The 11,683-nt window shown below is 41.3% G+C and overlaps 1 long non-coding RNA gene across 1 annotated transcript in view; it reads right to left on the bottom strand.

Moving 5' to 3' along the window:
• LOC142741408 (uncharacterized) overlaps positions 1-11,443 on the bottom strand; it is a 29,884-nt gene extending 18,441 nt beyond the window's left edge. Inside the window, exons 1-2 of the long non-coding RNA XR_012881121.1 lie at positions 11,165-11,443; positions 10,525-10,731 (exon numbers count right to left, since the gene is read on the bottom strand). This is a non-coding gene — a long non-coding RNA (uncharacterized LOC142741408). The remainder of the gene's footprint in view (positions 1-10,524; positions 10,732-11,164) is intronic.
• Between the last annotated feature and the right edge of the window lie 240 nt (positions 11,444-11,683).

Consider the following 11,683-nt stretch of genomic DNA (forward strand, 5'->3'; position numbering starts at 1 on the left):
AGGGAGGGTATACAAGGAGGAGGATTGGTTAGCTGCATTTAATTGGACCAAATCCATTTCAAAAGGTGTTCATCATTGGGATTTTTCACATAAATTATTACTTAGATGGCATTTAACCCTGGTCCGGATTGCGAGAGTTAATCCCGCCTATTCTGATTTATGTTGGAGGGGATGTGGCACTCGAGGTACATACTTACATGCATGGTGGCAATGTCCTGTCCTGCAGCCGTTTTGGTATACAGTTTTTGACTCTCTTAACAGGCTTTTGTCGACAAATATACCCGTTGTCCCCTGATTTGGCGTTATATTTTCTCTCTGTGCAGTCTTTACCTCCACATACCTGAACTGTAGGATCTCACATAATTTTAGCTTCTAGAAGCGCAATCGCTAGATCTTGGAAAAGCCCCTCTGCCCCTTCTCTTCAGGAGATATGGTCTTCTGTGAATACTGCCTATAGGATGGAGTCTCAATATGCAGCCTTTACTTCAGCAAAGGGGGACATTTTGAAACGTTGGGCCCTTTGGGACCCGGAATTTTTCAAATCGAGCCTTCCACGACACCCAGAATGTTAGAGTAGTGGAAGAGAGTGTTTGCTCATTTATTGTCATTATAAAGTGTAGGAGTATAGAGTTGTCTAGTGATATTTAGATTTTCTTTTACTTTTTTCTTCACTATAAAGCTTCCCCAGGCTCAGAATTAGATGCCTGATAGTGAGGTTACTGGATGTTTATTATTTGGTCCCTCCTTAATTGTTTTTTTTTCTTTTTCTTTACTTTTACTTTTAGGTATTTGTTTTTTTCTTATGGAACTGTATGTAATTCACTGCGGTGCTGATATCGATACTTTGCACTTCATTAATATTCAGTGTGGTAATTGATTATTTTGTTATTATTGGTATAAAGGCTCCTAGCTCACAGAGGTTGCACCTTGCAGAGTTTATTTTTGATCAGGTAGCATATTAGGCAAGGAATGTTCTTTTAAAAATCCAATAAAAACTATTTTGGAAAAAAAACAATCAAGGTCTATAAAATGAGGCACACCATCCCTACTGTGAAACGTGGAGATGGATCTCTGCTGTTTTCTTTGAGTGGGGGTATCTGCTACAGCCTCACAGGAATTTAGCTAAAATTGATGGCAGGATAAATACAGCATCCTTTCAGGAAATAAAGAGAACTTGCATTCATGTGTTTGGAAGGTACACATGGGGCGCACTTGGACTTCCCAACATAATAATGTTGTGGAAAAAAAGGCCAAGTTCACTCTTTAATGGCTGCAGCAGAAGAAAGTGAAGGTTCTGGTCTGGCCATCACAGTCTCCTGATCTCAACATCACCGAGCCGCATTCGGGAGAACCCAAATTTGCAGTTCATGCTAGACTACCAAAGAAGTTACAGAATCTGGAGGCTTTTTGCCAGGAGGAATGGGCAGCTTTACCACATGATAAAATGAAGGGTATCATTTACAACTATCACAAAAGACTGCAAGCCGTCATTGATGCAAAAGGAGACAATACACAATAATAAAAACTAACAGTGTGCAAACCTTTGATCGGGACCATTTTATTATTTCCTATATTGCTGTGGTTTGTTTCATGAATGTGTTATTCTGTGATGCATGATAGTTTAATTTTAAACACATTAAAAAGAACAGATGTGTTTTTTCTGATCACTATAGCTTTCTTAAAAAATGGTACACACGTTACAAATTCTGCCTATGGTATGTAAACTTATGAGCACCAATGTAAGTCAATGTGGTCAGTAGGGCATTGTTGGTTCCGTCCTGCAACGGTTCCAGCAGAGGCTATTCTATTACAAGTGGAAGCCAGAGCCTGAACATCTGATCACATCTGTGTTCGGTGTTTCCGTTGTTCTACTCATAGGAGCAGAAAAACTAAAATATCGGAGACGCGGAATCTGTCACATGATATTAAACAATCCTAACATTCTGTGCTGACTAATTTCTTAATATATTTTTATGGGGGTTAGAGCCCCTACATAGACAAATTAAAAAAATGTAATTCTGAATCCCTGCAGTCACCACTAGGGGGTGCTTATAAGCTTACTGCAAGCTCCCTCTATTAGATGCTGTTGACAGGCCGGGGATTTGAAGTCCTGCATAAGTCAAATAAAGCTCCAACCTTTTTAAAGACATATTAAGTAAATTAGTCAGCACAGAATGTGGAACCTAAAAACAACATTGTGTTAAAAGGTGTACATTCATTTTATTTCTCTTGGCACTTTAGGATTATGCTAAAGCAAGCTGAACTTGATTTCTCAAACTTTGAAAGATTGAATGGTAAGGATATGGTATGGAACCAGGTGACCTCTTTAGAACCTATGAACAAAAACATGGAACCAGCAATCTACTTCATGAAGAATTCCATTTAAAGGGAACCACCAGCATTTCACCTATTAAACCAGCAATACCTGGTGGAGGTTGGTGAAAAATTATTTTTATGTAACAGATCCCTCATAGACTACAGTCTATGGAGGAATGCATGAAAACGCAAGAAAACAGGACATGTCCTATTTTTTCACGGACCCTTCACACGCTCCATTGAAACAACGGCCGTGTGAACAACCCCATTGAAATACATGTGTCCGTTTGACGACCGTTGAGTTACACGCTCTTCTGAATGAGTCCTTACTTCTACATATCAGAGTACACAGACTCAATAAAGGCCCTATTACACCGGCTAATTTCAGCTGGTGCAATGAGCGCCGATCAACGAGACAGCTCGTTGATCGGCGCTCGTTTGCTCCTGTCACAAGGAGCTAGTATGGGGACAAGCGCTCATTACTCCGATTGCTCGTCCTCATACATTCCTATCATGTCGGCAGGACGTCTCTGGGAGATCTGCTGCCGACAACGATAATATTCCAGTTCTTTTTAACAGGTTCCCGACCGCTGGCCGTAAATATACGGCCAGCGGTCAGGGTCTCTAAAGTCCGGCGTATAGTATATATACGGCCGCACTTCAGAGACTGTGCACGCGCGATCGCGTGCACACAGCTCTATGCCCTGGCTGTTGCTAACAGCCATGGGCACTGGGCAGAATGTCAGGGGTCAATCTTTTGGCCCCTGAACATGTGATCGCTGTGACAACCAATCACAGCGATCACATGCATTTCTGCTTAGAAAACAGTGTGCACGCGATCGCGTGCACACAGCCCTGTGCCCTCGCTGTTACCAACAGCTCTGGGCACTGGGCAGAGTATCAGGGACCAATCTGATGGTCCCTGAACATGTGGTCGCTGTGACAACCAATCACAGCGATCACATGCATTTCTGCTTATAAAACAGTGTGCACGCGATCGCGTGCACACAGCCCTGTGCCCGCGATCGCGTGCACACAGCCCTGTGCCCTCGCTGTTACCAACAGCTCTGGGCACTGGGCAGAGTATCAGGGACCAATCTGATGGTCCCTGAACATGTGGTCGCTGTGAAAATCACAGCGACCACATTTGTTTTATTTTGAGTTTTCTGGCAGTAAATCTCCGGCCTCTTTTCTTCTCCTCAAATATTGTTTCAGTTTGAGGAGAAAAAGAGACTCGGGAGAATTGCTGCCAGAAGATTACAGTGAAAAAAAAACAAACAGTTACACTATAAAACATTCTCTGTATAGATAGATTTCTATCTATCTATACAATCTATCTATCCATCTATCTTTTTTTCTATCTATCTACCTTTCTTTCTTTTATTCTATTAGAATAGGCAGGTAGGGAGTATATAATTATATATATATCCACATATATATAATATATATAGCAATAGCGGTTTATTTTTTTGTTAGCGGTAGTGTAGATATATATAGCAGTTAGGCCCCATGCACACGACAGCAAAAAACCTCCGTTTTTGCGGACCGCAACTGCGGTCCGCAAAAACTGAGCCATTCACTTTCATTGAACGCTGACACCTTTCAGTAGCACTACGGAAGGGTGTCAGTGCCGTGGAAATGTTCCGGGAATTATGGAACATGTCCGTTCTTTCGCATTTTGCGGGCCGTGTTCCCATACTTTGTATGGGAGCACGGCCCGAAAATGCGGCTGTCAGTCAGCGGCCGGCCGTGCCCGCGATCGCGGACAGCAATTGCGGGCACGGTCGTGTGCATGGGGCCTTAGTTTGTGTGTTTTATAAACAAAATAAAAAAATAAAATTTGTTTAGTTAGTGTTAGTGTTAGTTACGTTATGGCGAGGAAGTTGTTTAGCGCCGAGGAGGCATACGCCATGCTGTGGTCTGAGTCGGAGACCGCATCAGAGATGGCGTTCGAGATGGAACCTGTTTTAGGTAGTGACGATGACAGCGTCACTTCAGGTTCATCTTCAGGGGACGTTGTCCCTGATGCAGTCGAAACTGCAGAACATGAAAGCGCAGGGCCAAGTAGCGCTGTAGCACGGGACAGCCTGGTCCCTCCAGTCCAGGCTCTTGTATGGGCACCTGCCCCATCTTTTGGGCCTAGAATCCACGGATTTACTGCCACTCCTGGCATAACCGTGGACAATACAAATTTTGTCCAAATGGATTACTTCCATTTATTTATAACGGACGACATCCTAAATCAGATTGTCCACGAAACAAATTTATATGCCACGCAATATATAAGGCAGAAACCTTCATCCACCCATGCCAGAGATTGGACGCCCACCAATTTGCAGGAATTAAAAAAAAATTTGGGGCTCACCCTAAATATGGGTATTGTCAAAAAGCCCTCCATTAGGTCTTACTGGTCAACAAGACCCGCCCAAGCCACCCCAGTATATTCTGCAGTAATGCCCAGGTCTCGTTATGAGACAATAATGAGGTTCCTCCACTTCAATGACAACGCACAGGCCCCCCCAAGTACCGATGCAAACCGGGATCGGTTGTTCAAAATAAGACCGCTAATAAATTCCCTGAATAATTTATTTCTGCAACTCTACACCCCTGAGCAGAATGTAAGTGTGGACGAGCAGATATTTTGGAAGTGTTATAGAAACTCTGTTGAGTTTTGTAAAACCAGCTTTGAAAAAAAGCGATATGTGAAATAATCTTCTTCTATCGTCCGCCCTCCTACATCTCTATGTGATAAATAAGGCCACATATTTGGTATCCCCGTGCACGGGAGAAGTGGCAGAATGTGAACGGAGATTAATTTTGACCGTGGTCTATACCGTGTGTGAAAAATGCTGGTATAAACTGACGCATTTGCTAAAAAATTGCTAATTTTATTTTGTTCCATCTTATTCAAGAAACTTTCAGAAGAAAACTGGACTGTCTAAAAATATGATAAACCCCTTGAAGAAAACCTTGTGGGGTCTGCTTGCGTGAATGAAGTCATTTATGGGGTGATTCTAATCTTTCAGCAGCATTACACCCCCCAGAAAACAGTATGCGGCTATAAAGTCAAGTGCAGAATTCCTGGACCGAAAAGGCCAAAAAGCCTCCTTTTATGCCAAGCCCTGGCACATGCCCGCACAGTGAATAAGGCACACATATTTGGTATCCCATGCACGGGAGAAGTGGAAGAACGTGAAAGGAGATGAATTTTGGCCGTGGTCCATACCGTGTGTGAAAAATACTGGCATAAACTGACGCATTTGCTAAAAAAGTGCTGATTTTATTTTGTTCCATCTTATTCAAGAAACTTTCAGAAGAAAACTGGACTTGCTAAAAATATGATAAACCCCTTGAAGGAAACCTTGTGGGGTCTACTTGTGTGAACGAAGTCATTTATGGGGTGTTTCCAATGTTTCAGCAGCATTACACCCCCCAGAAAACAGTATGCGGCTATAAAATCAAGTGCAGAATTCCTGGACCGAAAAGGCCAAAAAGCCTCTTTTTATGCCAAGCCCTGGCACATGCCCATGAATAAAGCACACATATTTGGTATCCCCATGCACGGGAGAAGAGGAAGAATGTGAAATGCGATGAATTTTGTCCGTGGTCCATTTTGTGTGTGAAAAAGCTAGCATAAACTGACGCATTTGTTAAAAAAAAAAGCTAATTTTATTTTGTTCCATCTTATTCAAGAAACTTTCAGAAGAAAACTGGACTGTCTAAAAATATGATAAACCCCTTGAAGGAAACCTTGTGGGGTCTACTTGTGCGAATGAAGTCATTTATGGGGTGATTCTAATGTTTCAGCAGCATTACACCCCCCAGAAAACAGTATGCGGCTCTAAAATCAAATGCAAAATTCCTGGACCAAAAAGCCTCCTTTTATGCCAAGCCCTGGCACATGCCCGCACAGTAAATAAGGCACACATATTTGGTATCCCCATGCACGGGAGAAGTGGAAGAATGTGAAAGGAGATGAATTTTGTCCGTGGACTATACCGTGTGTGAAAAATACTAGCCTAAACTGACGCATTTGCTAAAAAAGTGCTGATTTTATTTTGTTCCATCTTATTCAAGAAACTTTCAGAAGAAAACTGGACTGTCTAAAAATATGATAAACCCCTTGAAGGAAACCTTGTGGGGTCTACTTGTGTGAATGAAGTCATTTATGGGGTGATTCTAATGTTTCAGCAGCATTAGGCCCCCCAGAAAACAGTATGCGGCTATAAAATCAAATGCAAAATTCCTGGACCGAAAAGGCCAAAAAGCCTCCTTTTATGCCAAGCCCTGGCACATGCCCGCACAGCGAATAAGGCACACATATTTGGTATCCCCATGCACGGGAGAAGTGGAAGAATGTGAAAGGAGATTAATTTTGTCCGTGGACTATACCGTGTGTGAAAAATACTAGCCTAAACTGACGCATTTGCTAAAAAAGTGCTGATTTTATTTTGTTCCATCTTATTCAAGAAACTTTCAGAAGAAAACTGGACTTGCTAAAAATATGATAAACCCCTTGAAGGAAACCTTGTGGGGTCTACTTGTGTGAATGAAGTCATTTATGGGGTGATTCTAATGTTTCAGCAGCATTAGGCCCCCCAGAAAACAGTATACGGCTCTAAAATCAAATGCAAAATTCCTGGACCGAAAAGGCCAAAAAGCCTCCTTTTATGCCAAGCCCTGGCACATGCCCGCACAGTGAATAAGGCTCACATATTTGGTATCCCCATGCACGGGAGAAGTGGAAGAATGTGAAAGGAGATGAATTTTGACCGTGGTCTATACCGTGTGTGAAAAATGCTAGCCTAAACTGACGCATTTGCTAAAAAAGTGCTGATTTTATTTTGTTCCATCTTATTCAAGAAACTTTCAGAAGAAAACTGGACTGTCTAAAAATATGATAAACCCCTTGAAGGAAACCTTGTGGGGTCTACTTGTGTGAATGAAGTCATTTATGGGGTGTTTCTAATGTTTCAGCAGCATTAGGCCCCCCAGAAAACAGTATACGGCTATAAAATCAAATGCAAAATTCCTGGACCGAAAAGGCCAAAAAGCCTCCTTTTATGCCAAGCCCTGGCACATGCCCGCACAGTGAATAAGGCTCACATATTTGGTATCCCCATGCACGGGAGAAGTGGAAGAATGTGAAAGGAGATTAATTTTGTCCGTGGTCCATACCGTGTGTGAAAAATGCTAGCATAAACCGACGCAATTGTTAAATTCTTGCATTTTTTTCCAATTTTGCCCACTTTAGAGAAAAAAAAAATAATTATATATACTGACAAATGCCACTAAAACAAAGCCCTATCTGTCCTTTAAAAAGAGTGTAAAATTCAAAGATGAACTTTATTCACCTGCTGAGTTATAGTCATCTAAAGAAGCGCATAGCAAAATTGTGAAATTTGCTCTGGTCATTTAGCTGTAAAACAGCCTAGTCCTTAACCGGTTAAAATGATACGATCAGCAGATGAACGAGCGTTTGATCCTTCATCTGCTGATCACTGCCCTGTTTACAAATGGCAATTATTGCCAATGAACGTTCTATGAATGCTTGTCTGGCCGATAATTTCCCATTATTAAAGCCATTAGATAACCTCCTCACCAGTCCCTGCTGCTCTACTCCTTATCGGGGACAGAGATAAGAACTATCATTCAGCACAAGCAGTGAAGTACTTATCTAATGGCTTTTTTCCTCACCGCTTACAATCTGTATACCTCTTAAGGGTCTTTTACACCGGCCGACACTCGGCCAGTGCAGCAAGGGCCGATCAACCAGACATCGTTGATCACCGCTCGTTTGCTCCTGTCACACGGAGCTATGCATGGGGACGAGCGGTCGTAACTCCGATCGCTCGTCCCCATACATTATTATCATGTCGGCAGCGCATCTACCTGTTTAAACAGGAAGATGTGCTGTGAACAACGATAATATTTTACTTTTTAAAACGATACGAACAGCAGATCGTTATATGGACGCTCGTCTGCACGATAATCGCCCAGTGTAAAACCCCCTTTAGACTTCGTTCACATCTGTGTAAGAGCTCCGTTCTGACGTTCCGTCTGAGCTTTCCGTTAGAACAAAACCCTGACTGAAACAAACGGAAACCATAGGTTTTCGTTTGCATCATCATTGATTTCAATGGTGAAGGATCCGGTGCAAATGGTTTCCATTTGTCTCCGTTGTGCAAGGGTTCCGTAGTCGAAGAAACACAATAACTGAAACATGCAGGCCGTTGCTGCCCACATAAATGCAATATAGTCCCCTTAATATTTTGGGCATTTATCCCCCACACCTTACACGCAGACACATTATGAATAAACACCAGTGATCCAGTTCAATTGGCAGCCAGATATGCCCATGCCATATATGCCCATGCCATAACACTGCCTCCACCATGTGTGACAGATGATGTGGTAAGCTACGACTCATAAACCCTTCCTTTCCTTCTCCATACTGTTCTCTTCCCATCATTCTGGTACAAGTTCATTTCGGTTTCATCTGTCCAAAGAATCTAGATCCAGAAATGGGTGTTTTTTTTACTGTTTTCTAGCAAAGTCTAATCTGCCCTTTCTGTTCTTGAGAGTTCACAGTGGTTTGCATCTTGTGAGTGTTCTTGATTCTGCCAAATGTTGTCAAGAGCTTTTCTTTACCAAGCAAAGATACCTGCAATCATTGTCTTTTCTTGTCTTCCGTGGTCCTCAAGGCCTTTTTATATTGTGAGCTCGCCAGTGCATTCCTTCTTTTTAAGAATGTACCAAATTGCTGATTTGGCCCCTCCTAAAGTTTCTACTACCTGTCTGATTTATTTAGGTTAATTTTATTTTTTTCCGTCTCATAATGGTCTCCGTTTCTTGCATTGACACCTCTTTGGACTGCATATTGAAAGTTCCCATGAACAGCTACCAAATAAAATTTAACACTTGAATTTGACTCCAGACCTTTTATATATATCCTTATTTTGTGATTAAATAAAGACGGAACAGGTAGCACCCGGCAATGACACTGCTTAGGCTTCTTTCACACTAGCGTTACTATACGATTTACCTCTCTTCCATCAGAGGAAGAGAGGATCAAAAGATTAAACGGAAAGCAATGGTTCCACTAGAATTACCATTGATTTAAATTGTAATTATTTTGTTTCAGTCGCTTTACGTTTGTCTCCGTTTGCTAAGTTTCCGTTTTTTTGATGGACGTAAAACTGCAGAACTTTTGTTTCCGTGAAAAAAAAAATGGAAACCTAGCGAATGGAGACAAACGGAAAGCAACTGAAACAAAGAATTACCATTGAAATCAATGGTAATTATAAAGGAACCGTTGCTTTCAGTTTAATCTTTCAATCCTCTCTTCCTCTGACGGAAGAGAGGTAAACGTATATTATTGGTAGTGTGAACTTAGCCTTATTAGACAATTGTTCAATTACTTTTGAGCTTGTGAAAAAGGAGGGTTTATGTAAAAAATTGCTTTAGTTCCTAAACGTTAATGCAATATTTTTGTTAAAGTACTTGAATTAAAGCTGAAAGTCTACACTTCAATCAGATCTTTATTACTATGTATCAAATCCATCGGGGTGGAGTACAGAGGCTTAATGAGGAAAATTGTGTCACTCTGCAAATACTTCTCGACGCGATTGTGTATCGCAATAACATACAAAAACATGAATCTGCTCCCTAACAAACATCTACAGCCGTGATCTAATACTCATAGGCATATAGTGTAGAACTGCACAATAAGTCATTTGTTTCACACTAAATAATAACCATGGCACTTAAATAGTAGCTTGGCAGGAGCATTGTATTTATAGTGCCCTGTGGCACAGACGTGGACTGATTTATTAAAGTATCGCTGCATTTCTCTTACTTGTCAATTTTTGTTTTGTTAAATGAGGTATGTGGGTTTAGGAACATAATCCCCTCATTTAGGTAGCAATCTAGTGAAAAGAAAATGAATAGGAGAACTGTAATATACTTAATAGAATTAAACTGAAAAATTGATTTAATTTATATATATGAAAAAGGTTTATACACACGTCACATAGAAGTATTAAATAGCTATCTGAGGATGGCAAATTGGAATATAAGAACATCCTTAAATGAGAAAATAATAATGTGGATCATTTAGATAGTGAGTTTGATTGTATGACTGTCCTTATATAAAGCTACAATACTAACCACTTATGACAGTGTTCCTAAAAGAAGAGAAAAATGTACCTGCGTTGGAGTTGGAGCGTTGGAGCTGTAGTTAGTTGTAGGTAGTTCGTTTACACAATCTGCACCAACCATTGCAGGTACATTTTTGAAGATCTAATAAACTGTTATTGTTGCCCCTGCCACTTAGGAGACCTTCTGCTTGGACTTTCTCTACTGATCGTAATGCAAAAATCTAGATGATAACCGTCTATTTTCCTCTGTGACCTGCTAAGAGTAGAGAACGGAAAACTTCTCAGGGAAATGGATAGCAGCCATTTAGCTATTAGAAAGCTTAAAGAAACATTGAAGTCTTCACATCAATATATATTGATAACTTCCCCGTAGGGTGCTATAGATACAAGCGATAACCCCCAAAGCAAAATAAACAGTAAACACATTTGCAGTGCAGATTTCGACTTTTGGCCTTTTTGCCCCACCATTGCCACTTTTATGGAAAGAGGACATAACCTCTGCATAAATTATAGTGGAAATCTGCACCAGCACCTAGCTAACATAGATTTCACTCTATGGACATAGCAAGAAGGGAGCCTGCACTGGACCCCAACCTTGACACCCCCAAACATACTGCTCCCACCGCCCCTTCCATTGGACAGTTAAATATATATATTTTTTTAAATTATATATTTTTTTTTATACTTACCGAACCATTCCTCTTCTCCTCTCCGGCTCCACTAGGTCCTTGTACCAGCGGCGTGGCAGTGATGAGGGGACCAGAGAGGAGAAGTGGTGCGCTGAGGTGAGTATTTGTTTGTTGTTGTTTTTTTGTGGCTGAAGGGGGGAAATGTAAGGTGTGTGGCTGCAGTCATTCTATGGAACACGTTTATTAAGGGCCTTTTGCTTCTTAATAAATGTGCTGGAGTTTACTCCAACTTTTCTGTCTATTTAGACTGGCGTATGGCCCTCCTAGGCTGGACCTTCCCACTCCATCTTCCTTTCCTCTTTAGGCCAGTCACAGTGTAAATTGCTTGTGATTGTCACACACAGAGACAATGAACTACTAAGCTATTACATCACTGTGTCAAAGGTCATGGAAAGGCTAAAGTGAAGTTTCCCCTATTAGGCCTTGTTCACATTGAGGATTTTTCCTGAGAAAATTTTTTACATGGATTTGGCCAAGATTCTGTGGCTGACCCTTTAGATTTCTGCCACGGTTTTGCAG

The sequence above is a fragment of the Rhinoderma darwinii genome, chromosome 2, assembly GCF_050947455.1.
Source record: "Rhinoderma darwinii isolate aRhiDar2 chromosome 2, aRhiDar2.hap1, whole genome shotgun sequence".
Lineage (NCBI taxonomy): Eukaryota > Metazoa > Chordata > Amphibia > Anura > Rhinodermatidae > Rhinoderma > Rhinoderma darwinii.